This window comes from Syngnathus scovelli, chromosome 1 (assembly GCF_024217435.2).
Source record: "Syngnathus scovelli strain Florida chromosome 1, RoL_Ssco_1.2, whole genome shotgun sequence".
NCBI lineage: Eukaryota > Metazoa > Chordata > Actinopteri > Syngnathiformes > Syngnathidae > Syngnathus > Syngnathus scovelli.
In genome coordinates, this window is record NC_090847.1 from 2,194,763 (window position 1) to 2,222,204 (window position 27,442).

The window sequence follows — 27,442 nt, forward strand, 5'->3', positions numbered from 1 at the left end:
GATTTGCTCTAACTTCTACATTTTTTAACCGTTTCAACCCGTTCCAACTTTCAACTGTTCATCTTTTGCCTGCCTATTCCACGACCTCCCACTTACCAAAAATTCCAAACTTCAAATTTGAAATTCAACCAAATTCTCCAAAATTTTGTATTACACTTCTATTTTCCACATTTCTCAAGAAATTCAACTCATTTCAACATCATTCGGCATCATTCCCCGAGAAGTGATTCAAAGTCTTCGCCTTCACACGCAATTTCTCCAGTTATTATTATTCTTCTATTTTATTCCCGCCACTTTTTTGTCCCGCTTCTTCTTCCACATAATTCATCCGATTCACTCCGTTCCACTTTTGACGTATTCCAAATATTCACGAGATGAGCGCTTCCATTTTTCTCGTTCCGAAAATTTTCCGATTTCGCAAAATTCGCGAATTTACGACAAATTTTTCCCCATTCATTCTCAATGGCAGATTCGACATTTCACATTTACGTCATTCCCCTTTTAAATTCACCTCATTCAGCACATTCAAACCACATTCGGAATGATTCTCGACATTCCCAAAATTCCCAAATTCAAAAATTTCACGTTTTCTCGTTAAAAATTCCGACAAAATTTCACGAAATTTCGTTTTTCACCTCTAATTTCTACATTTTTCGACCGATTCAACCCGTTCCAACTTCCAACTGTTCATCTTTTGCCTACCTATTCCACAACTTCCCACTTACAAAAAAATTCCAAATTTTCAAATTTGAAATTCAACCAAATTCTTCGTAATTTCGTTTTTCTACTCTAACTTCTACATTTTTCAACCGATTCAACCCATTCCAACTTTCAACTGTTCATCTTTTGCCTGCCTATTCCACAACTTCTCACCTACCAAAAATTCCAAAATTTCAAATTTGAAATTCAACCAAATTCTCCAAAATTTCGTTTTTCTACTCTAACTTCTACGTTTTTCAACCGATTCAACCCATTCCAACTTTCAACTGTTCATCTTTTGCCTACCTATTCCACACCTTCCCACTTACCAAAATTTCCAAATTTTCAATTTTGAAATTCAACCAAATTCTACAAAATTTGGTTTTTCTACTCTAATTTCTACATTTTTCAACCGATTCAACCCATTCCAACTTTATTCACTTTGGTCACCTCATCCTTACCATATTCACCCCCTTCACCCCCACTTCCACTATGCTTACACAATTCAACCCTTGACCCCCACTTCCAGTGTGGCGGCCATCTTGGATTGACCCTGAAGTGCTCCCAATGACCCTAGAATGAACCGGAAGTGCCCCAAATCGAACCGGAAGTGACCTTAGGTAAACAGGAAGTGACCTTAGGTAAACCGGAAGTGACCCCAAATCAAACCGGAAGTGACCTTTTTAAACCGGAAGTGACCTTTTTAAACCGGAAGTGACCCCAAATAAACCGGAAGTGACCTCAGCTAGTCCGGAAGTGCCTCTAATCAAACCGGAAGTGACCCAAATAGACCGGAAGTGACCCAAATCAAACCGGAAGTGACCCCAAATGAACCGGAAGTGACCTCAAGTGAACCGGAAGTGACCCCAAATCAAACCGGAAGTGACCTTTTTAAACCGGAAGTGACCTTTTTAAACCGGAAGTGACCCCAAATAAACCGGAAGTGACCTCAGCTAGACCGGAAGTGCCTCTATTCAAACCGGAAGTGACTCAAATAGACCGGAAGTGACCCAAATCAAACCGGAAGTGACCCCAAATGAACCGGAAGTGACCCCAGGTAAACCGGAAGTGACCCCAAATCAAACCGGAAGTGACCTTTTTAAACCGGAAGTGACCTTTTTAAACCGGAAGTGACCCCAAATAAACCGGAAGTGACTTCAGCTAGACCGGACGTGCCTCTATTCAAACCGGAAGTGACCCAAATAGACCGGAAGTGACCCAAATCACCCCGGAAGTGACCTTATTTCAACATTAACTGCCCTAAATAGCTACATTAGTCGCTAACTTTTGCATTTTTTGTCCGATTGAACCCGTTTCAACATTTTAACCCCAAAAGTGAACCTCCTGAAGCTGTTTTTTTTCGTTTAGTTCCAAATTTCAAAATATTTTGGCGCAATTATTTTTTCTTTTAATTCCCATTCATTCTCTATGGGGATTCAACATTTGTTCTAACTTCTACATTTTTTAACCGATTCTACCCGTTCCAACATTCAACTTTTCATCTTTTGCCTACCTATTCCACAACCTCCCACTTACATAAAATTCCAAACTTCAAATTTGAAATTCAACCAAATTCTCCAAAATTTAGTATTATACTTCTATTTTCCACATTTCTCAAGAAATTCAACTCATTTCAGCATCATTCGGCATCATTCCCTAAGAAGTGATTCAAAGTCTTCGCCTTCACACGCAATTTCTCCAGAAATTGCATTTTCTAGTTATTATTATTATTCTATTTTATTCTCCACACTTTTTTGTCCCGCTTCTTCTTCCACATAATTCATCCGATTCACTCCGTTCCACTTTTGACGTATTCCAAATATTCACGAGATGAGCGCTTCCATTTTTCTCGTTCCGAAAATTTTCCGATTTCGCAAAATTCGCGAATTTACGACAAATTTTTCCCCATTCATTCTCAATGGCAGATTCTACATTTCACATTTACGTCATTCCCCTTTTAAATTCACCTCATTCAGCACATTCAAACCACATTCGGAATGATTCTCGACATTCCCAAAATTCCCAAATTCAAAAATTTCACGTTTTCACGTTAAAAATTCCGACAAAATTTCACGAAATTTCGTTTTTCACCTCTAGTTTCTACATTTTTCAACCGATTCAACCCATTCCAATTTTCAACTGTTCATCTTTTGCCTGCCTATTCCACAACTTCTCACCTACCAAAAATTCCAAAATTTCAAATTTGAAATTCAACCAAATTCTCCAAAATTTCGTTTTTCTACTCTAACTTCTACGTTTTTCAACCGATTCAACCCATTCCAACTTTCAACTGTTCATCTTTTGCCTACCTATTCAGCACCTTCCCACTTACCAAAATTTCCAAATTTTCAATTTTGAAATTCAACCAAATTCTACAAAATTTGGTTTTTCTACTCTAATTTCTACATTTTTCAACCGATTCAACCCATTCCAACTTTATTCACTTTGGTCACCTCATCCTTACCATATTCACCCCCTTCACCCCCACTTCCACTATGCTTACACAATTCAACCCTTGACCCCCACTTCCAGTGTGGCGGCCATCTTGGATTGACCCTGAAGTGCTCCCAATAACCCTAGAATGAACCGGAAGTGCCCCAAATCGAACCGGAAGTGACCTTAGGTAAACAGGAAGTGACCTTAGGTAAACCGGAAGTGACCTCAAATCAAACCGGAAGTGACCTTTTTAAACCGGAAGTGACCTTTTTAAACCGGAAGTGACCCCGAATAAACCGGAAGTGACCTCAGCTAGACCGGAAGTGCCTCTATTCAAACCGGAAGTGACTCAAATAGACCGGAAGTGACCCAAATCACCCCGGAAGTGACCTTATTTCAACATTAACTGCCCTAAATAGCTACATTAGTCGCTAACTTTTGCATTTTTTGTCCGATTGAACCCATTTCAACATTTTAACTCCAAAAGTGAACCTCCTGAAGCTATTTATTTTCGTTTTGTTCCAAATTTCAAAATATTTTGGCGCAATTGCTTTTTCTTTTAATTCCCATTCATTCTCTATGGAGATTCAACATTTGCTCTCACGTCTACATTTTTTAACCGATTCAACCCGTTCCAACATTCAACTGTTCATTTTGCCTACCTATTCCACAACCTCCCACTTACCACAAATTCCAAACTTCAAATTTGAAATTCAACCAAATTCTCCAAAATTTAGTATTACACTTCTATTTTCCACATTTCTCAAGAAATTCAACTCATTTCAACATCATTCGGCATCATTCCCCAAGAAGTGATTCAAAGTCTTCGCCTTCACACGCAATTTCTCCAGAAATTGCATTTTCTAGTTATTATTATTATTCTATTTTATTCCCGCCACTTTTTTGTCCCGCTTCTTCTTCCACATAATTCATCCGATTCACTCCGTTCCACTTTTGACGTATTCCAAATATTCACGAGATGAGCGCTTCCATTTTTCTCGTTCCGAAAATTTTCCGATTTCGCAAAATTCGCGAATTTACGACAAATTTTTCCCCATTCATTCTCAATGGCAGATTCGACATTTCACATTTACGTCATTCCCCTTTTACATTCACCTCATTCAGCACATTCAAACCACATTCGGAATGATTCTCGACATTCCCAAAATTCCCAAATTCAAAAATTTCACATTTTCTCGTTAAAAATTCCGACAAAATTTCACGAAATTTCGTTTTTCACCTCTAATTTCTACATTTTTCGACCGATTCAACCCGTTCCAACTTCCAACTGTTCATCTTTTGCCTACCTATTCCACAACTTCCCACTTACAAAAAAATTCCAAATTTTCAAATTTGAAATTCAACCAAATTCTTCGTAATTTCGTTTTTCTACTCTAACTTCTACATTTTTCAACCGATTCAACCCATTCCAACTTTCAACTGTTCATCTTTTGCCTGCCTATTCCACAACTTCTCACCTACCAAAAATTCCAAAATTTCAAATTTGAAATTCAACCAAATTCTCCAAAATTTCGTTTTTCTACTCTAACTTCTACCTTTTTCAACCGATTCAACCCATTCCAACTTTCAACTGTTCATCTTTTGCCTACCTATTCCACAACTTCCGACTTACCAAAAATTCCAAATTTGGAATTCAACCAAATTCTCAAAAATTTTGTTTTTCTACTCTAATTTCTACATTTTTTAACCGATTCAACACATTCCAACTTTCAACTGTTCATGTTTTGCCTACCTATTCCACAACTTCCCGTTTACCAAAAATTCCAAATTTGAAATTCAACCAAATTCTCCAAAATTTCGTTTTTCTAATCTAATTTCTACATTGTTCAACCGATTCAACCCATTCCAACTTTCTACTCTTCATCTTTTGCCTACCTATTCCACAACTTCCCACTTACCAAAAATTCCATATTTGAAATTCAACCAAATTCTCCAACATTTTGTTTTTCTACTCTAATTTCTACATTGTTCAACCGATTCAACCCATTCCAACTTTCAACTCTTCATCTTTTGCCTACCTATTCCACAACTTCCGACTTACCAAAAATTCCAAATTTGAAATTCAACCAAAATCTCCAAAATTTCGTTTTTCTACTGTAAATTCTACATTGTTCAACCGATTCAACCCATTCCAACTTTCAACTCTTCATCTTTTGCCTACCTATTCCACAACTTCCCACTTACCAAAAATTAAAAATTCCAAATTTGAAATTCAACCAAATTCTCAAACATTTTGTTTTTCTACTCTAATCTTTACATTGTGCAACCGATTCAATCCATTCCAACTTTCAACTTTTCATCTTTTGCTTACCTATTTCAAAACTTCCCACTTACCAAAAATTCCAAATTTGAAATTCAACCAAATTCTGCAAAATTTCATTTTTCAACTCTAATTTGTACATTTTTCAACCGATTCAACCCATTCCAACTTTCAACTCTTCATCTTTTGCCTACGTATTACACAACTTCCCACTTACCAAAAATCCCAAATTTGAAATTCAACCAAATTCTCCAAAATTTCGTTTTTCTACTCTCATTTCTACATTTCTCTACCGATTCAACCCATTCCAACTTTCAACTCTTCATCTTTTGCTTACCTATTCCAGAACTTCCCCTTACAAAAAATTCCAAATTTTGAAATTTGAAATTCAACTAAATTCTCCAAAAATTTGTTTTTCTACTCTAATTTTCACATTGTTCAACCGATTCAACCCATTCCAACTTTCAACTCTTCATCTTTTTCCTACCGATTCCCCAAATTTCCACTTGCCAAAAATTCCACATTTTAACATTTTAAACTCAAATAAATTCTCCAAAATTCTGAAATTCCACCAAATTCTCCAAAATTCCGTTTTTCACCTCTATTTTCTACATTTCTCAAGTAATTCAACTCGTTTCAGCATAATTCGCCAGCATTCCCCAAGAAGTGATTCAAAGTCTTCGCCTTCACACGCAATTTCTCCAGAAATTGCATTTTCTAGTTATTATTATTATATTTTATTCTCCACACTTTTTTGTCCCGCTTCTTCTTCCACATAATTCATCCGATTCACTCCGTTCCACTTTTGACGTATTCCAAATATTCACGAGATGAGCGCTTCCATTTTTCTCGTTCCGAAAATTTTCCGATTTCGCAAAATTCGCGAATTTACGACAAATTTTTCCCCATTCATTCTCAATGGCAGATTCTACATTTCACATTTACGTCATTCCCCTTTTAAATTCACCTCATTCAGCACATTCAAACCACATTCGGAATGATTCTCGACATTCCCAAAATTCCCAAATTCAAAAATTTCACGTTTTCACGTTAAAAATTCCGACAAAATTTCACGAAATTTCGTTTTTCACCTCTAGTTTCTACATTTTTCAACCGATTCAACCCATTCCAATTTTCAACTGTTCATCTTTTGCCTGCCTATTCCACAACTTCTCACCTACCAAAAATTCCAAAATTTCAAATTTGAAATTCAACCAAATTCTCCAAAATTTCGTTTTTCTACTCTAACTTCTACGTTTTTCAACCGATTCAACCCATTCCAACTTTCAACTGTTCATCTTTTGCCTACCTATTCCACACCTTCCCACTTACCAAAATTTCCAAATTTTCAATTTTGAAATTCAACCAAATTCTACAAAATTTGGTTTTTCTACTCTAATTTCTACATTTTTCAACCGATTCAACCCATTCCAACTTTATTCACTTTGGTCACCTCATCGTTACCATATTCACCCCCTTCACCCCCACTTCCACTATGCTTACACTATTCAACCCTTGACCCCCACTTCCAGTGTGGCGGCCATCTTGGATTGACCCTGAAGTGCTCCCAATGACCCTAGAATGAACCGGAAGTGCCCCAAATCGAACCAGAAGTGACCTTAGGTAAACAGGAAGTGACCTTAGGTAAACCGGAAGTGACCCCAAATCAAACCGGAAGTGACCTTTTTAAACCGGAAGTGACCTTTTTAAACCGGAAGTGACCCCAAATAAACCGGAAGTGACCTCAGCTAGACCGGAAGTGCCTCTAATCAAACCGGAAGTGCCCCAAATAGACCGGAAGTGACCCAAATCACCCCGGAAGTGACCTTATTTCAACATTAACTGCCCTTAATAGCTACATTAGTCGCTAACTTTTGGATTTTTTGTCCGATTGAACCCATTTCAACATTTTAACCCCAAAAGTGAACCTCCTGAAGCCGTTTTCTTCCTTTTGTTCCAAATTTCAAAAAATTTTGGCGCAATTGCTTTTTCTTTTAATTCCCATTCATTCTCTATGGGGATTGAAGATTTGCTCTGAAGTGCTCCCAATGAACCTAGAATGAACCGGAAGTGCCCCAAATCAATCCGGAAGTGACCTTAGGTAAACAGGAAGTGACCTCAAGTAAACCGGAAGTGACCCCAAATCAAACCGGAAGTGACCTTTTTAAACCGGAACTGACCTTTTAAAACGGGAAGTGACCCCAAATAAACCGGAAGTGACCTCAGCTAGACCGGAAGTGCCTCTATTCAAACCGGAAGTGACCCAAATAGACCGGAAGTGACCCAAATCAACCCGGAAGTGACCTTATTTCAACATTAACTGCCCTAAATAGCTACATTAGGCGCTAACTTTTGCTTTTTTTGTCCGATTGAACCCGTTTCAACATTTTAACCCCAAAAGTGAACCTCCTGAAGCTGTTTTTTTACGTTTTGTTCCAAATTTAAAAATATTTTGGCGCAATTGCTTTTTCTTTTAATTCCCATTCATTCTCTATAGGGATTCAACATTTGCTCTCACATCTACATTTTTTAACCGATTCAACCCGTTCCAACATTCAACTGTTCATCCTTTGCCTGCCTATTCCACAACTTTCCACTTACCAAAAATTCTCTACAATTTCGTTTTTCTACTCTTTTTTCGACATTTTTCAACCGATTCAACCCATTCCAACTTTATTCACTTTGTTTATCTTATGCTTACCATATTCACCTCCTTCACCCACACTTCCAGTGTGGCGGCCATCTTGGATTGACCCGGAAGTGCCCCCAATGAACCCAGAATGTACGGGAAGTGCCCCATATCAAACCGCAAGTGACCTTACGTAAACAGGAAGTGACCTTAGGTAAACCGGAAGTGACCCCAAATCAAACCGGAAGTGACCTTTTTAAACCGGAAGTGACCTTTTTAAACCGGAAGTGACCCCAAATAAACCGGAAGTAACCTCAGCTGGACCGGAAGTGCCTCTAATCAAACCGGAAGTGACCCAAATCAAACCGGAAGTGATCTTATTTCAACATTAAGTGCCCTAATTAGCTACATTTTAGCTAACTTTTGCAATTTTTGTCCGATTAAACCCGTTTCAACATTTTAACCCCAAAAGGGAACCTCCTGACGCCGTTTGTTGTCCTTTTGTTCCAAATTTCAAAATATTTTGGCGCAATTGCTTTTTCTTTTAATTCCCAGTCATTCTCTATGGGGATTCAAGATTTGCTCTAACTTCTACATTTTTTAACCGTTTCAACCCGTTCCAACTTTCAACTGTTCATCTTTTGCCTACCTATTCCACAACCTCCCACTTACCAAAAATTCCTAAATTCAAATTTGAAATTCAACCACATTCTCCAAAATTTAGTATTACACTTCTATTTTCCACATTTCTCAAGAAATTCAACTCATTTCAACATCATTCGGCATCATTCCCAAAGAAGCGATTCAAAGTCTTCGCCTTCACACGCAATTTCTCCAGAAATTGCATTTTCTAGTTGTGTGAAGGCGATGGCCTTCACACATATGTTATTCTACACCATTCTCTATTATTATTATTATTCTTCTATTTTATTCCCGCCACTTTTTTGTCCCGCTTCTTCTTCCACATAATTCATCCGATTCACTCCGTTCCACTTTTGACGTATTCCAAATATTCACGAGATGAGCGCTTCCATTTTTCTCGTTCCGAAAATTTTCCGATTTCGCAAAATTCGCGAATTTACGACAAATTTTTCCCCATTCATTCTCAATGGCAGATTCGACATTTCACATTTACGTCATTCCCCTTTTAAATTCACCTCATTCAGCACATTCAAACCACATTCGGAATGATTCTCGACATTCCCAAAATTCCCAAATTCAAAAATTTCACGTTTTCACGTTAAAAATTCCGACAAAATTTCACGAAATTTCGTTTTTCACCTCTAATTTCTACATTTTTCGACCGATTCAACCCATTCCAACTTCCAACTGTTCGTCTTTTGCCTACCTATTCCACAACTTCCCACTTACAAAAAAATTCCAAATTTTCAAATTTGAAATTCAACCAAATTCTTCGTAATTTCATTTTTCTACTCTAATTTCTACATTTTTCAACCGATTCAACCCATTCCAACTTTCAACTGTTCATCTTTTGCCTGCCTATTCCACAACTTCTCACATACCAAATATTCAAAATTTTCAAATTTGAAATTCAACCAAATTCTACAAAATTTTGTTTTTTTACTCTGACTTCTACGTTTTTCAACCGATTCAACCCATTCCAACTTTCAACTGTTCATCTTTTGCCTGCCTATTCCACAACTTCTCACCTACCAAAAACTCAATATTTTTAAATTTGAAATTCAACCAAATTCTCCAAAATTTCGTTCTTCTACTCTAACTTCTACATTTTTCAACCGATTCAACTCATTCCAACTTTCAACTGTTCATCTTTTGCCAACCTATTCCACAACTTCCCATTTGCCAAAAATTCCAAATTTGAAATTCAACCAAATTTTTCTAAATTTCGTTTTTCTACTCTAATTTCTACATTTTTCAACCGATTCTACCCATTCCAACTTTCAACTGTTCATCTTTTGCCTACCTATTGCACAACGTCCCACCTACCAAAAATTCCAAATTTGAAATTCAACCAAATTACCCAAAATTTCATTTTTCTACTCTAATTTCTACATTGTTCAACCGATTTAACCCATTCCAACTTTCAACTGTTCATCTTTTGCCTACCTATTCCACAACTTCCCGTTTACCAAAAATTCCAAATTTGAAATTCAACCAAATTTTTCAAAATTTCGTTTTTCTACTCTAATTTCTACATTTTTCAACCAATTCTACCCATTCCAACTTTCAACTGTTCATCTTTTGCCTACCTATTCCACAACTTCCCACTGATCAAAAATTCCAAATTTGAAATTCAACCAAATTCTCCAAATTTTCGTTTTTCGACTCTAATTTCTACATTTTTCAACTTATTCAACTCATTCCAACTTTCAACTGTTCATCTTTTGCCAACCTATTCCACAACTTCCCATTTGCCAAAAATTCCAAATTTGAAATTCAACCAAATTTTTCTAAATTTCGTCTTTCTACTCTAATTTCTACATTTTTCAACCGATTCTACCCATTCCAACTTTCAACTGTTCATCATTTTTCTACCTATTCCACAACTTTCTACTTACCAAAAATTCCAAACTTTCAAATTTGAAATTCAACCAAATTCTCCAAAATTTAGTATTACACTTCTATTTTCTCAAGAAATTCAACTCATTTCAACATCATTCGGCATCATTCCCCAAGAAGTGATTCAAAGTCTTCGCCTTCACACGCAATTTCTCCAGAAATTGCATTTTCTAGTTGTGTGAAGGCGATGGCCTTCACACATATGTTATTCTACACCATTCTCTATTATTATTATTATTATTATTATTATTATATTTTATTCTCCACACTTTTTTGTCCCGCTTCTTCTTCCACATAATTCATCCGATTCACTCCGTTCCACTTTTGACGTATTCCAAATATTCACGAGATGAGCGCTTCCATTTTTCTCGTTCCGAAAATTTTCCGATTTCGCAAAATTCGCGAATTTACGACAAATTTTTCCCCATTCATTCTCAATGGCAGATTCTACATTTCACATTTACGTCATTCCCCTTTTAAATTCACCTCATTCAGCACATTCAAACCACATTCGGAATGATTCTCGACATTCCCAAAATTCCCAAATTCAAAAATTTCACGTTTTCACGTTAAAAATTCCGACAAAATTTCACGAAATTTCGTTTTTCACCTCTAGTTTCTACATTTTTCAACCGATTCAACCCATTCCAATTTTCAACTGTTCATCTTTTGCCTGCCTATTCCACAACTTCTCACCTACCAAAAATTCCAAAATTTCAAATTTGAAATTCAACCAAATTCTCCAAAATTTCGTTTTTCTACTCTAACTTCTACGTTTTTCAACCGATTCAACCCATTCCAACTTTCAACTGTTCATCTTTTGCCTACCTATTCCACACCTTCCCACTTACCAAAATTTCCAAATTTTCAATTTTGAAATTCAACCAAATTCTACAAAATTTGGTTTTTCTACTCTAATTTCTACATTTTTCAACCGATTCAACCCATTCCAACTTTATTCACTTTGGTCACCTCATCCTTACCATATTCACCCCCTTCACCCCCACTTCCACTATGCTTACACAATTCAACCCTTGACCCCCACTTCCAGTGTGGCGGCCATCTTGGATTGACCCTGAAGTGCTCCCAATGACCCTAGAATGAACCGGAAGTGCCCCAAATGGAACCGGAAGTGACCTTAGGTAAACAGGAAGTGACCTTAGGTAAACCGGAAGTGACCCCAAATCAAACCGGAAGTGACCTTTTTAAACCGGAAGTGACCTTTTTAAACCGGAAGTGACCCCAAATAAACCGGAAGTGACCTCAGCTAGACCGGAAGTGCCTCTAATCGAACCGGAAGTGACCCAAATCACCCCGGAAGTGACCTTATTTCAACATTAACTGCCCTAAATAGCTACATTAGTCGCTAACTTTTGCATTTTTTGTCTGATTAAACCCATTTCAACATTTTAACCCCAAAAGGGAACCTCCTGAAGCCGTTTTTTGTCCGTTTGTTCCAAATTTCAAAATATTTTGGTGCAATTCTTTTTTCTTTTAATTCACATTCATTCTCTATGGAGATTCAACATTTGCTCTCACATCTACATTTTTTAACCGATTCAACCCGTTCCAACTTTCAACTGTTCATCTTTTGCCTGCCTATTCCACGACCTCCCACTTACCAAAAATTCCAAACTTCAAATTTGAAATTCAACCAAATTCTCCAAAATTTTGTATTACACTTCTATTTTCCACATTTCTCAAGAAATTCAACTCATTTCAACATCATTCGGCATCATTCCCCAAGAAGTGATTCAAAGTCTTCGCCTTCACACGCAATTTCTCCAGAAATTGCATTTTCTAGTTATTATTATTATTCTTCTATTTTATTCTCCACACTTTTTTGTCCCGCTTCTTCTTCCACATAGTTCATCCGATTCACTCCGTTCCACTTTTGACGTGTTCCAAATATTCACGAGATGAGCGCTTCCATTTTTCTCGTTCCGAAAATTTTCCGATTTCGCAAAATTCGCGAACTTACGACAAATTTTTCCCCATTCATTCTTAATGGCAGATTCGACATTTCACATTTACATCATTCCACTTTTTTCTACATTGTTCAACCGATTCAACTCATTCCAACTTTCAACTGTTCATCTTTTGCTACCTATTCCACAACTTCCCACTTACCAAAAATTCCAAATTTGAAATTCAACCAAATTCTCCAAAATTTCGTTTTTCCACTCTAACTTTTACGTTTTTCAACCGATTCAACCCATTCCAACTTTCAACTGTTCATCTTTTTCTAACTATTCCACAACTTCCAACTTATGAAAAATTCCAAATTTTCAAATTTGGAATTCAACCAAATTGTCAAAAAATTTGTTTTTCTACTCTAATTTCTACATTTTTTAACCGATTCAACTCATTCCAACTTTCAACTGTTCATGTTTTGCCTACCTATTCCACAACTTCCCACTTACCAAAAATTCCATATTTGAAATTCAACCAAATTCTCCAACATTTTGTTTTTCTTCTCTAATTTCTACATTTTTTAACCGATTCAACTCATTCCAACTTTCAACTGTTCATGTTTTGCCTACCTATTCCACAACTTCACGTTTACCAAAAATTCCAAATTTGAAATTCAACCAAGTTCTCCAAAATTTCGTTTTTCTAATCTAATTTCTACATTGTTCAACCGATTCAACCCATTCCAACTTTCAACTCTTCATCTTTTGCCTACCTATTCCACAACTTCCCGTTTACCAAAAATTCCAAATTTGAAATTCAACCAAATTCTCCAAAATTTCGTTTTTCTAATCTAATTTCTACATTGTTCAACCGATTCAACCCATTCCAACTTTCATCTCTTCATCTTTTGCCTACCTATTCCACAACTTCCCACTTACCAAAAATTCCATATTTGAAATTCAACCAAATTCTCCAACATTTTGTTTTTCTACTCTAATTTCTACATTGTTCAACCGATTCAACCCATTCCAACTTTCAACTCTTCATCTTTTGCCTACCTATTCCACAACTTCCGACTTACCAAAAATTCCAAATTTGGAATTCAACCAAATTCTCAAAAATTTTGTTTTTCTACTCTAATTTCTACATTTTTTAACCGATTCAACTCATTCCAACTTTCAACTGTTCATGTTTTGCCTACCTATTCCACAACTTCCCGTTTACCAAAAATTCCAAATTTGAAATTCAACCAAATTCTCCAAAATTTCGTTTTTCTAATCTAATTTCTACATTGTTCAACCGATTCAACCCATTCCAACTTTCAACTCTTCATCTTTTGCCTACCTATTCCACAACTTCCCACTTACCAAAAATTCCATATTTGAAATTCAACCAAATTCTCCAACATTTTGTTTTTCTACTCTAATTTCTACATTGTTCAACCGATTCAACCCATTCCAACTTTCAACTCTTCATCTTTGGCCTACCTATTCCACAACTTCCGACTTACCAAAAATTCCAAATTTGAAATTCAACCAAAATCTCCAAAATTTCGTTTTTCTACTGTAATTTCTACATTGTTCAACCGATTCAACCCATTCCAACTTTCAACTCTTCATCTTTTGCCTACCTATTCCACAATTTCCCACTTACCAAAAATTAAAAATTTGAAATTCAACCAAATTCTCAAACATTTTGTTTTTCTACTCTAATCTTTACATTGTGCAACCGATTCAATCCATTCCAACTTTCAACTTTTCATCTTTTGCTTACCTATTTCACAACTTCCCACTTACCAAAAATTCCAAATTTGAAATTCAACCAAATTCTGCAAAATTTCGTTTTTCGACTCTAATTTGTACATTTTTCAACCGATTCAACCCATTCCAACTTTCAACTCTTCATCTTTTGCCTACGTATTACACAACTTCCCACTTACCAAAAATCCCAAATTTGAAATTCAACCAAATTCTCCAAAATTTCGTTTTTCTACTCTCATTTCTACATTTCTCTACCGATTCAACCCATTCCAACTTTCAACTCTTCATCTTTTGCTTACCTATTCCACAACTTCCCCTTACAAAAAATTCCAAATTTTGAAATTTGAAATTCAACCAAATTCTCCAAAATTTCGTTTTTCTACTCTAACTTCTACGTTTTTCAACCGATTCAACCCATTCCAACTTTCAACTGTTCATCTTTTGCCTACCTATTCCACACCTTCCCACTTACCAAAATTTCCAAATTTTCAATTTTGAAATTCAACCAAATTCTACAAAATTTGGTTTTTCTACTCTAATTTCTACATTTTTCAACCGATTCAACCCATTCCAACTTTATTCACTTTGGTCACCTCATCCTTACCATATTCACCCCCTTCACCCCCACTTCCACTATGCTTACAAAATTCAACCCTTGACCCCCACTTCCAGTGTGGCGGCCATCTTGGATTGACCCTGAAGTGCTCCCAATGAACCTAGAATGAACCGGAAGTGGCCCAAATCAAACCGGAAGTGACCTTAGGTAAACAGGAAGTGACCTCAGGTAAACCGGAAGTGACCCCAAATCAAACCGGAAGTGACCTTTTTAAACCGGAAGTGACCTTTTTAAACCGGAGGTGACCCCAAATAAACCGGAAGTGACCTCAGCTGGACCGGAAGTGCCTCTAATCAGACCGGAAGTGACCCAAATAGACCGGAAGTGACCTAAATCAACCCGGAAGTGAACTTATTTCAACATTAACTGCCATAAATAGCTACATTAGGCGCTAACTTTTGCATTTTTTGTCCGATTGAACCCGTTTCAACATTTTAACCCCAAAAGTGAACCTCCTGAAGCTGTTTTTTTACGTTTTGTTCCAAATTTCAAAATATTTTGGCGCAATTGCTTTTTCTTTTAATTCCCATTCATTCTCTATGGGGATTCAACATTTGCTCTCACTTCTACATTTTTTAATCGATTCAACCCGTTCCAACATTCAACTGTTCATCCTTTGCCTGCCTATTCCACAACTTTCCACTTACCAAAAATTCCAAAAATCAAATTTGAAATTCAACCATATTCTCAAAAATTTAGTATTACACTTCTATTTTCCACATTTCTCAAGAAATTCAACTCATTTCAACATCATTCGGCATCATTCCCCAAGAAGTGATTCAAAGTCTTCGCCTTCACACGCAATTTCTCCAGAAATTGCATTTTCTAGTTATTATTATTATTATATTTTATTCTCCACACTTTTTTGTCCCGCTTCTTCTTCCACATAATTCATCCGATTCACTCCGTTCCACTTTTGACGTATTCCAAATATTCACGAGATGAGCGCTTCCATTTTTCTCGTTCCGAAAATTTTCCGATTTCGCAAAATTCGCGAATTTACGACAAATTTTTCCCCATTCATTCTCAATGGCAGATTCGACATTTCACTTTTACGTCATTCCCCTTTTAAATTCACCTCATTCAGCACATTCAAACCACATTCGGAATGATTCTCGACATTCCCAAAATTCCCAAATTCAAAAATTTCACGTTTTCACGTTAAAAATTTCGACAAAATTTCACAAAATTCCGTTTTTCACCTCTAATTTCTACATTTTTTGACCGATTCAACCCATTCCAACTTTCAACTGTTCATCTTTTTCCTACCTATTCCACACCTTCCCACTTACCAAAATTTCCAAATTTTCAATTTTGAAATTCACACCAAATTCTACAAAATTTCGTTTTTCCACTCTAATTTCTACATTTTTCAACCGATTCAACCCATTCCAACTCTATTCAGTTTGGTCACCTCATCCTTACCATATTCACCCCTTCACCCCCACTTCCACTATGCTTTCACAATTCAACCCTTGACCCCCACTTCCAGTGTGGCGGCCATCTTGGATTGACCCTGAAGTGCTCCCAATGAACCTAGAATGAACCGGAAGTGCCCCAAATCAATCCGGAAGTGACCTTAGGTAAACAGGAAGTGACCTCAGGTAAACCGGAAGTGACCCCAAATCAAACCGGAAGTGACCTTTTTAAACCGGAAGTGACCTTTTTAAACCGGAAGTGACCCCAAATAAACCGGAAGTGACCTCAGCTAGACCGGAAGTGCCTCTAATCAGACCGGAAGTGACCCAAATAGACCGGAAGTGACCCAAATCAACCCGGAAGTGACCTTATTTCAACATTAACTGCCATAAATAGCTACATTAGGCGCTAACTTTTGCATTTTTTGTCCGATTGAACCCGTTTCAACATTTTAACCCCAAAAGTGAACCTCCTGAAGCTGTTTTTTTACGTTTTGTTCCAAATTTCAAAATATTTTGGCGCAATTGCTTTTTCTTTTAATTCCAATTCATTCTCTATGGGGATTCAACATTTGCTCTCGCTTCTACATTTTTTAACCGATTCAACCCGTTCCAACATTCAACTGTTCATCCTTTGCCTGCCTATTCCACAACTTTCCACTTACCAAAAATTCTCTACAATTTCGTTTTTCTACTCTTTTTTCCACATTTTTCAACCGATTCAACCCATTCCAACTTTATTCACTTTGTTTACCTTATGCTTACCATATTCACCTCCTTCACCCACACTTCCAGTGTGGCGGCCATCTTGGATTGACCCGGAAGTGCCCCCAATGAACCCAGAATGTACCGGAAGTGCCCCATATCAAACCGCAAGTGACCTTAGGTAAACAGGAAGTGACCTTAGGTAAACCGGAAGTGACCCTAAATCAAACCGGAAGTGACCTTTTAAAACCGGAAGTGACCTTTTTAAACAGGAAGTGACCCCAAATAAACCGGAAGTGACCTCAGCTAGACCGGAAGTGCCTCTACTCAAACCGGAAGTTACCCAAATAGACCGGAAGTGACCCAAATCACCCCGGAAGTGACCTTATTTCAACATTAACTGCCCTAAATAGCTACATTAGTCGCTAACTTTTGCATTTTTTGTCCGATTGAACCCATTTCAACATTTTAACTCCAAAAGTGAACCTCCTGAAGCTATTTATTTTCGTTTTGTTCCAAATTTCAAAATATTTTGGCGCAATTGCTTTTTCTTTTAATTCCCATTCATTCTCTATGGAGATTCAACATTTGCTCTCACGTCTACATTTTTTAACCGATTCAACCCGTTCCAACATTCAACTGTTCATCTTTTGCCTACCTATTCCACAACCTCCCACTTACCACAAATTCCAAACTTCAAATTTGAAATTCAACCAAATTCTCCAAAATTCCGTATTACACTTCTATTTTCCACATTTCTCAAGACATTCAACTCATTTCAACATCATTCGGTATCATTCCCCAAGAAGTGATTCAAAGTATTCGCCTTCACACGCAATTTCTCCAGAAATTGCATTTTCTAGTTGTGTGAAGGCGATGGCCTTCACACATATGTTATTCTACACCATTCTCTATTATTATTATTATTATTATTATATTTTATTCTCCACACTTTTTTGTCCCGCTTCTTCTTCCACATAATTCATCCGATTCACTCCGTTCCACTTTTGACGTATTCCAAATATTCACGAGATGAGCGCTTCCATTTTTCTCGTTCCGAAAATTTTCCGATTTCGCAAAATTCGCGAATTTACGACAAATTTTTCCCCATTCATTCTCAATGGCAGATTCTACATTTCACATTTGCGTCATTCCCCTTTTAAATTCACCTCATTCAGCACATTCAAACCACATTCGGAATGATTCTCGACATTCCCAAAATTCCCAAATTCAAAAATTTCACGTTTTCACGTTAAAAATTCCGACAAAATTTCACGAAATTTCGTTTTTCACCTCTAGTTTCTACATTTTTCAACCGATTCAGCCCATTCCAATTTTCAACTGTTCATCTTTTGCCTGCCTATTCCACAACTTCTCACCTACCAAAAATTCCAAAATTTCAAATTTGAAATTCAACCAAATTCTCCAAAATTTCGTTTTTCTACTCTAACTTCTACGTTTTTCAACCGATTCAACCCATTCCAACTTTCAACTGTTCATCTTTTGCCTACCTATTCCACACCTTCCCACTTACCAAAATTTCCAAATTTTCAATTTTGAAATTCAACCAAATTCTACAAAATTTGGTTTTTCTACTCTAATTTCTACATTTTTCAACCGATTCAACCCATTCCAACTTTATTCACTTTGGTCACCTCATCCTTACAATATTCACCCCCTTCACCCCCACTTCCACTATGCTTACAAAATTCAACCCTTGACCCCCACTTCCAGTGTGGCGGCCATCTTGGATTGACCCTGAAGTGCTCCCAATGACCCTAGAATGAACCTAATTTCTACATTTTTTAACCGATTCAACTCATTCCAACTTTCAACTGTTCATGTTTTGCCTACCTATTCCACAACTTCCCGTTTACCAAAAGTTCCAAATTTGAAATTCAACCAAATTCTCCAAAATTTCGTTTTTCTAATCTAATTTCTACATTGTTCAACCGATTCAACCCATTCCAACTTTCAACTCTTCATCTTTTGCCTACCTATTCCACAACTTCCCACTTACCAAAAATTCCATATTTGAAATTCAACCAAATTCTCCAACATTTTGTTTTTCTACTCTAATTTCTACATTGTTCAACCGATTCAACCCATTCCAACTTTCAACTCTTCATCTTTTGCCTACCTATTCCACAACTTCCGACTTACCAAAAATTCCAAATTTGGAATTCAACCAAATTCTCAAAAATTTTGTTTTTCTACTCTAATTTCTACATTTTTTAACCGATTCAACTCATTCCAACTTTCAACTGTTCATGTTTTGCCTACCTATTCCACAACTTCCCGTTTACCAAAAATTCCAAATTTGAAATTCAACCAAATTCTCCAAAATTTCGTTTTTCTAATCGAATTTCTACATTGTTCAACCGATTCAACCCATTCCAACTTTCAACTCTTCATCTTTTGCCTACCTATTTCACAACTTCCCACTTACCAAAAATTCCATATTTGAAATTCAACCAAATTCTCCAACATTTTGTTTTTCTACTCTAATTTCTACATTGTTCAACCGATTCAACCCATTCCAACTTTCAACTCTTCATCTTTGGCCTACCTATTCCACAACTTCCGACTTACCAAAAATTCCAAATTTGAAATTCAACCAAAATCTCCAAAATTTCGTTTTTCTACTGTAATTTCTACATTGTTCAACCGATTCAACCCATTCCAACTTTCAACTCTTCATCTTTTGCCTACCTATTCCACAATTTCCCACTTACCAAAAATTAAAAATTAAAAATTTGAAATTCAACCAAATTCTCAAACATTTTGTTTTTCTACTCTAATCTTTACATTGTGCAACCGATTCAATCCATTCCAACTTTCAACTTTTCATCTTTTGCTTACCTATTTCACAACTTCCCACTTACCAAAAATTCCAAATTTGAAATTCAACCAAATTCTGCAAAATTTCGTTTTTCGACTCTAATTTGTACATTTTTCAACCGATTCAACCCATTCCAACTTTCAACTCTTCATCTTTTGCCTACGTATTACACAACTTCCCACTTACCAAAAATCCCAAATTTGAAATTCAACCAAATTCTCCAAAATTTCGTTTTTCTACTCTCATTTCTACATTTCTCTACCGATTCAACCCATTCCAACTTTCAACTCTTCATCTTTTGCTTACCTATTCCACAACTTCCCCTTACAAAAAATTCCAAATTTTGAAATTCAACCAAATTCTCCAAAAATGTGTTTTTCTACTCTAATTTTCACATTGTTCAACCGATTCAACTCATTCCAACTTTCAACTCTTCATCTTTTTCCTACCTATTCCCCAAATTTCCACTTGCCATAAATTCCACATTTTAAGATTTTAAACTCAACCAAATTCTCCAAAATTCTGAAATTCCACCAAATTCTCCAAAATTCCGTTTTTCACCTCTATTTTCTACATTTCTCAAGTAATTCAACTCGTTTCAGCATAATTCGCCAGCATTCGCCAAGAAGTGATTCAAAGTCTTCGCCTTCACACGCAATTTCTCCAGAAATTGCATTTTCTAGTTATTATTATTATTATATTTTATTCTCCACACTTTTTTGTCCCGCTTCTTCTTCCACATAATTCATCCGATTCACTCCGTTCCACTTTTGACGTATTCCAAATATTCACGAGATGAGCGCTTCCATTTTTCTCGTTCCGAAAATTTTCCGATTTCGCAAAATTCGCGAATTTACGACAAATTTTTCCCCATTCATTCTCAATGGCAGATTCTACATTTCACATTTACGTCATTCCCCTTTTAAATTCACCTCATTCAGCACATTCAAACCACATTCGGAATGATTCTCGACATTCCCAAAATTCCCAAATTCAAAAATTTCACGTTTTCTCGTTACAAATTCCGACAAAATTTCACGAAATTTCGTTTTTCACCTCTAGTTTCTACATTTTTCAACCGATTCAACCCATTCCAATTTTCAACTGTTCATCTTTTGCCTGCCTATTCCACAACTTCTCACCTACCAAAAATTCCAAAATTTCAAATTTGAAATTCAACCAAATTCTCCAAAATTTCGTTTTTCTACTCTAACTTCAACGTTTTTCAACCGATTCAACCCATTCCAACTTTCAACTGTTCATCTTTTGCCTACCTATTCCACACCTTCCCACTTACCAAAATTTCCAAATTTTCAATTTTGAAATTCAACCAAATTCTACAAAATTTGGTTTTTCTACTCTAATTTCTACATTTTTCAACCGATTCAACCCATTCCAACTTTATTCACTTTGGTCACCTCATCCTTACCATATTCACCCCCTTCACCCCCACTTCCACTATGCTTACACAATTCAACCCTTGACCCCCACTTCCAGTGTGGCGGCCATCTTGGATTGACCCTGAAGTGCTCCCAATGACCCTAGAATGAACCGGAAGTGCCCCAAATCGAACCGGAAGTGACCTTAGGTAAACAGGAAGTGACCTTAGGTAAACCGGAAGTGACCCCAAATCAAACCGGAAGTGACCTTTTTAAACCGGAAGTGACCTTTTTCAACCGGAAGTGACCCCAAATAAACCGGAAGTGACCTCAGCTAGACCGGAAGTGCCTCTAATCAAACCGGAAGTGACCCAAATAGACCGGAAGTGACCCAAATCAACCCGGAAGTGAACTTATTTCAACATTAACTGCCCTAAATAGCTACATTAGGCGCTAACATTTGCTTTTTTTGTCCGATTGAACCCGTTTCAACATTTTCACCCCAAAAGTGAACCTCCTGAAGCTGTTCTTTTACGTTTTGTTCCAAATTTCAAAATATTTTGGCGCAATTGCTTTTTCTTTTAATTCCCATTCATTCTCTATGGGGATTCAACATTTGCTCTCACTTCTACATTTTTTAACCGATTCAACCCGTTCCAACATTCAACTGTTCATCTTTTGCCTGCCTATTCTAGAACTTTCCACTTACCAAAAATTCCAAAAATCAAATTTGAAATTCAACCATATTCTCAAAAATTTAGTATTACACTTCTATTTTCCACATTTCTCAAGAAATTCAACTCATTTCAACATCATTCGGCATCATTCCCCAAGAAGTGATTCAAAGTCTTCGCCTTCACACGCAATTTCTCCAGAAATTGCATTTTTAGTGTGAAGGTGAAGACCTTCACACTATTGTTATTGCTGTCCTTTATTATTATTATTATTATTATTCTACTTATTCCGCTCACTTTTTTGTCCGTTAACTACTTCCACATACTTCAACCGATTCACTCCATTCCACTTTTCACTGATTCCAAATATTCATGACACGGGTGCTTACATTTTTTTCGTTCAAAAAATTTTCCGTTTTCGCAAAATTCACAAAATTCCGGCAAATTCTTCCCCATTCATTCTTAATGGCAGATTCAACATTTCACATTTTTGTTGTTCCAGTTTGAAATTCACTTATTTCAACACATTCAAATCACATTTGGGACATTCCCAAACTTGCCAAATTCACAAATTTCACGTTTTCACTTTTAAAATTTGCACAAAATTTTGCAAAATTTCACTAAATTTAGTTTTTCACTTCTAATTTCTACATTTTTCCACCGATTCAACTCGTTCCAACTTTCAACTGTTCATCTTTTGCCTACCTATTCCACACCTTCCCACTTAGCAAAATTTCCAAATTTTCAATTTTGAAATTCACACCAAATTTTCCAAAAATTTAGTTTTTCCCTTCTAATTTCTATATTTTTCGACCGATTCAACCCATTCCAACTTTATTCACTTTGTTCACCTTATGCTTACCATATTCACCCCCTTCACCCCCACTTCCACAATTCAACCCTTGACCCCCACTTCCAGAGTGGCGGCCATCTTGGATTGACCCTGAAGTGCCCCAATGTACGCGGAATGAACTGGAAGTGCCCCAAATCAAACCGGGATTGACCCCAAATGAACCGGAAGTGACCTCAGGTAAACCGGAAGTGACCCCAAATCAAACCGGAAGTGACCCCAAATCAAACCGGAAGTGACCTTTTTCAACCGGAAGTGACCTTTTTAAACCGGAAGTGACCCCAAATAAACCGGAAGTGACCTGAGCTAGACCGGAAGTGCCTCTAATCAAACCGGAAGTGACCCAAATCAAACCGGAAATGACCATATTTCAACATTAAGTGCCCTAATTACCTACATTTGCGCTAACTTTTGCAAATTTTGCCCGATTAAACCCATTTCAACATTTTAACCCCAAAAGTGAACCTCCTGAAGCCGTTTTTTTCCTTTTGTTCCAAATTTCAGAAACTTTTGGTGCATTTTTTTTTCTTTTAATTCCCATTCATTCTCTATTAGGATTCAAGATTTGCTCTAACTTCTACATTTTTTAACTGATTCAACTCGTTCCAACTTTCAACTGTTCCTCTTTTGCCTTCCTATTCCACAACTTCCCACTTACCAAAAATTCTCTACAATTTTGTTTTTCTACTCTAATTTCTACATTTTCAACTTATTCAACCCATTCCACCTTTCAACTGTTCATCATTTTCCTACCTATTTCACAACTTCCCACTTACCCAAAATTCCAAATTTTCAATTTTGAAATTCACACCCAATTTTCCCAAATTTCCTTTTTCCCTTGTAATTTCTACATTTTTCAACCGATTCAACTCTTTTCAACATCATTCTGCAGCATTCCCCAAGTATTTATTCAACCTCTTCACCTTCACACGCAATTTCTTCAGGAATTGCAAATTCTAGTCTAGTTATTATTATTCTTCTATTTTATTCCCGCCACTTTTTTGTCCCGCTTCTTCTTCCACATAATTCATCCGATTCACTCCGTTCCACTTTTGACGTATTCCAAATATTCACGAGATGAGGGCTTCCATTTTTCTTGTTCCGAAAATTTTCCGATTTCGCAAAATTCGCGAATTTACGACAAATTTTTCCCCATTCATTCTCAATGGCAGATTCGACATTTCACATTTACGTCATTCCCCTTTTAAATTCACCTCATTCAGCACATTCAAACCACATTCGGAATGATTCTCGACATTCCCAAAATTCCCAAATTCAAAAATTTCACGTTTTCTCGTTAAAAATTCCGACAAAATTTCACGAAATTTCGTTTTTCACCTCTAATTTCTACATTTTTCGACCGATTGAACCCGTTCCAACTTCCAACTGTTCATCTTTTGCCTACCTATTCCACAACTTCCCACTTACAAAAAAATTCCAAATTTTCAAATTTGAAATTCAACCAAATTCTTCGTAATTTCGTTTTTCTACTCTAATTTCTACATTTTTCAACCGATTCAACCCATTCCAACTTTCAACTGTTCATCTTTTGCCTGCCTATTCCACAACTTCTCACCTATCAAAAATTCCAAAATTTCAAATTTGAAATTCAACCAAATTCTCCAAAATTTCGTTTTTCTACTCTAACTTCTACGTTTTTCAACCGATTCAACCCATTCCAACTTTCAACTGTTCATCTTTTGCCTACCTATTCCACACCTTCCCACTTACCAAAATTTCCAAATTTTCAATTTTGAAATTCAACCAAATTCTACAAAATTTGGTTTTTCTACTCTAATTTCTACATTTTTCAACCGATTCAACCCATTCCAACTTTATTCACTTTGGTCACCTCATCCTTACCATATTCACCCCCTTCACCCCCACTTCCACTATGCTTACAAAATTCAACCCTTGACCCCCACTTCCAGTGTGGCGGCCATCTTGGATTGACCCTGAAGTGCTCCCAATGAACCTAGAATGAACCGGAAGTGGCCCAAATCAAACCGGAAGTGACCTTAGGTAAACAGGAAGTGACCTCAGGTAAACCGGAAGTGACCCCAAATCAAACCGGAAGTGACCTTTTTAAACCGGAAGTGACCTTTTTAAACCGGAAGTGACCCCAAATAAACCGGAAGTGACCTCAGCTGGACCGGAAGTGCCTCTAATCAGACCGGAAGTGACCCAAATAGACCGGAAGTGACCCAAATCAACCCGGAAGTGAACTTATTTCAACATTAACTGCCATAAATAGCTACATTAGGCGCTAACTTTTGCATTTTTTGTCCGATTGAACCCGTTTCAACATTTTAACCCCAAAAGTGAACCTCCTGAAGCTGTTTTTTTACGTTTTGTTCCAAATTTCAAAATATTTTGGCGCAATTGCTTTTTCTTTTAATTCCCATTCATTCTCTATGGGGATTCAACATTTGCTCTCACTTCTACATTTTTTAACCGATTCAACCCGTTCCAACATTCAACTGTTCATCCTTTGCCTGCCTATTCCACAACTTTCCACTTACCAAAAATTCTCTACAATTTCGTTTTTCTACTCTTTTTTCCACATTTTTCAACCGATTCAACCCATTCCAACTTTATTCACTTTGTTTACCTTATGCTTACCATATTCACCTCCTTCACCCACACTTCCAGTGTGGCGGCCATCTTGGATTGACCCGGAAGTGCCCCCAATGAACCCAGAATGTACCGGAAGTGCCCATATCAAACCGCAAGTGACCTTAGGTAAACAGGAAGTGACCTTAGGTAAACCGGAAGTGACCCCAAATCAAACCGGAAGTGACCTTTTTAAACCGGAAGTGACTTTTTTAAAACGGAAGTGACCCCAAATAAACCGGAAGTGACCTCGGCTAGACCGGAAGTGCCTCTACTCAAACCGGAAGTGACCCAAATAGACCGGAAGTGACCCAAATCACCCCGGAAGTGACCTTATTTCAACATTAACTGCCCTAAATAGCTACATTAGTCGCTAACTTTTGCATTTTTTGTCCGATTGAACCCATTTCAACATTTTAACTCCAAAAGTGAACCTCCTGAAGCTATTTATTTTCGTTTTGTTCCAAATTTCAAAATATTTTCGCGCAATTGCTTTTTCTTTTAATTCCCATTCATTCTCTATGGAGATTCAACATTTGCTCTCACATCTACATTTTTTAACCGATTTAACCCGTTCCAACATTCAACTGTTCATCTTTTGCCTACCTATTCCACAACCTCCCACTTACCACAAATTCCAAACTTCAAATTTGAAATTCAACCAAATTCTCCAAAATTTAGTATTACACTTCTATTTTCCACATTTCTCAAGAAATTCAACTCATTTCAACATCATTCGCCATCATTCCCCAAGAAGTGATTCAAAGTCTTCGCCTTCACACGCAATTTCTCCAGAAATTGCATTTTCTAGTTATTATTATTCTATTTTATTCCCGCCACTTTTTTGTCCCGCTTCTTCTTCCACATAATTCATCCGATTCACTCCGTTCCACTTTTGACGTATTCCAAATATTCACGAGATGAGCGCTTCCATTTTTCTCGTTCCGAAAATTTTCCGATTTCGCAAAATTCGCGAATTTACGACAAATTTTTCCCCATTCATTCTCAATGGCAGATTCGACATTTCACTTTTACGTCATTCCCCTTTTAAATTCACCTCATTCAGCACATTCAAACCACATTCGGAACGATTCTCGACATTCCCAAAATTCCCAAATTCAAAAATTTCACGTTTTCACGTTAAAAATTTCGACAAAATTTCACAAAATTCCGTTTTTCACCTCTAATTTCTACATTTTTTGACCGATTCAACCCATTCCAACTTTCAACTGTTCATCTTTTTCCTACCTATTCCACACCTTTCCACTTACCAAAATTTCCAAATTTTCAATTTTGAAATTCACACCAAATTCTACAAAATTTCGTTTTTCCACTCTAATTTCTACATTTTTCAACCGATTCAACCCATTCCAACTCTATTCACTTTGGTCACCTCATCCTTACCATATTCACCCCTTCACCCCCACTTCCACTATGCTTTCACAATTCAACCCTTGACCCCCACTTCCAGTGTGGCGGCCATCTTGGATTGACCCTGAAGTGCTCCCAATGAACCTAGAATGAACCGGAAGTGCCCCAAATCAAACTGGAAGTGACCTTAGGTAAACAGGAAGTGACCTCAGGTAAACCGGAAGTGACCCCAAATCAAACCGGAAGTGACCTTTTTAAACCGGAAGTGACCTTTTTAAACCGGAAGTGACCCCAAATAAACCGGAAGTGACCTCATATGGACCGGAAGTGCCTCTAATCAGACCGGAAGTGACCCAAATAGACCGGAAGTGACCCAAATCAACCCGGAAGTGAACTTATTTCAACATTAACTGCCCTAAATAGCTACATTAGGCGCTAACTTTTGCTTTTTTTGTCCGATTGAACCCGTTTCGACATTTTAACCCCTAAAGTGAACCTCCTGAAGCTGTTTTTTTATGTTTTGTTCCAAATTTCAAAATATTTTGGCACAATTGCTTTTTCTTTTAATTCCCATTCATTCTCTATGGGGATTCAACATTTGCTCTCACTTCTACATTTTTCAACCGATTCAACCCGTTCCAACATTCAACTGTTCATCCTTTGCCTGCCTATTCCACAACTTTCCACTTACCCAAAATTCTCTACAATTTCGTT

At 36.9% G+C, this 27,442-nt stretch overlaps 1 protein-coding gene across 16 annotated transcripts in view; it reads right to left on the reverse strand.

The window, feature by feature from the left end:
- LOC125980798 (ETS-related transcription factor Elf-2) overlaps positions 1 to 27,442 on the reverse strand; it is a 103,751-nt gene continuing 76,309 nt past the window's right edge. For all 16 annotated transcript variants that reach the window (XM_068651925.1, XM_068651927.1, XM_068651926.1 and 13 more), the window contains one exon: positions 1 to 27,442. This exon is cut by the window's right edge and continues 3,306 nt beyond it. The gene's annotated coding sequence lies outside the window, so the exon portion shown is untranslated.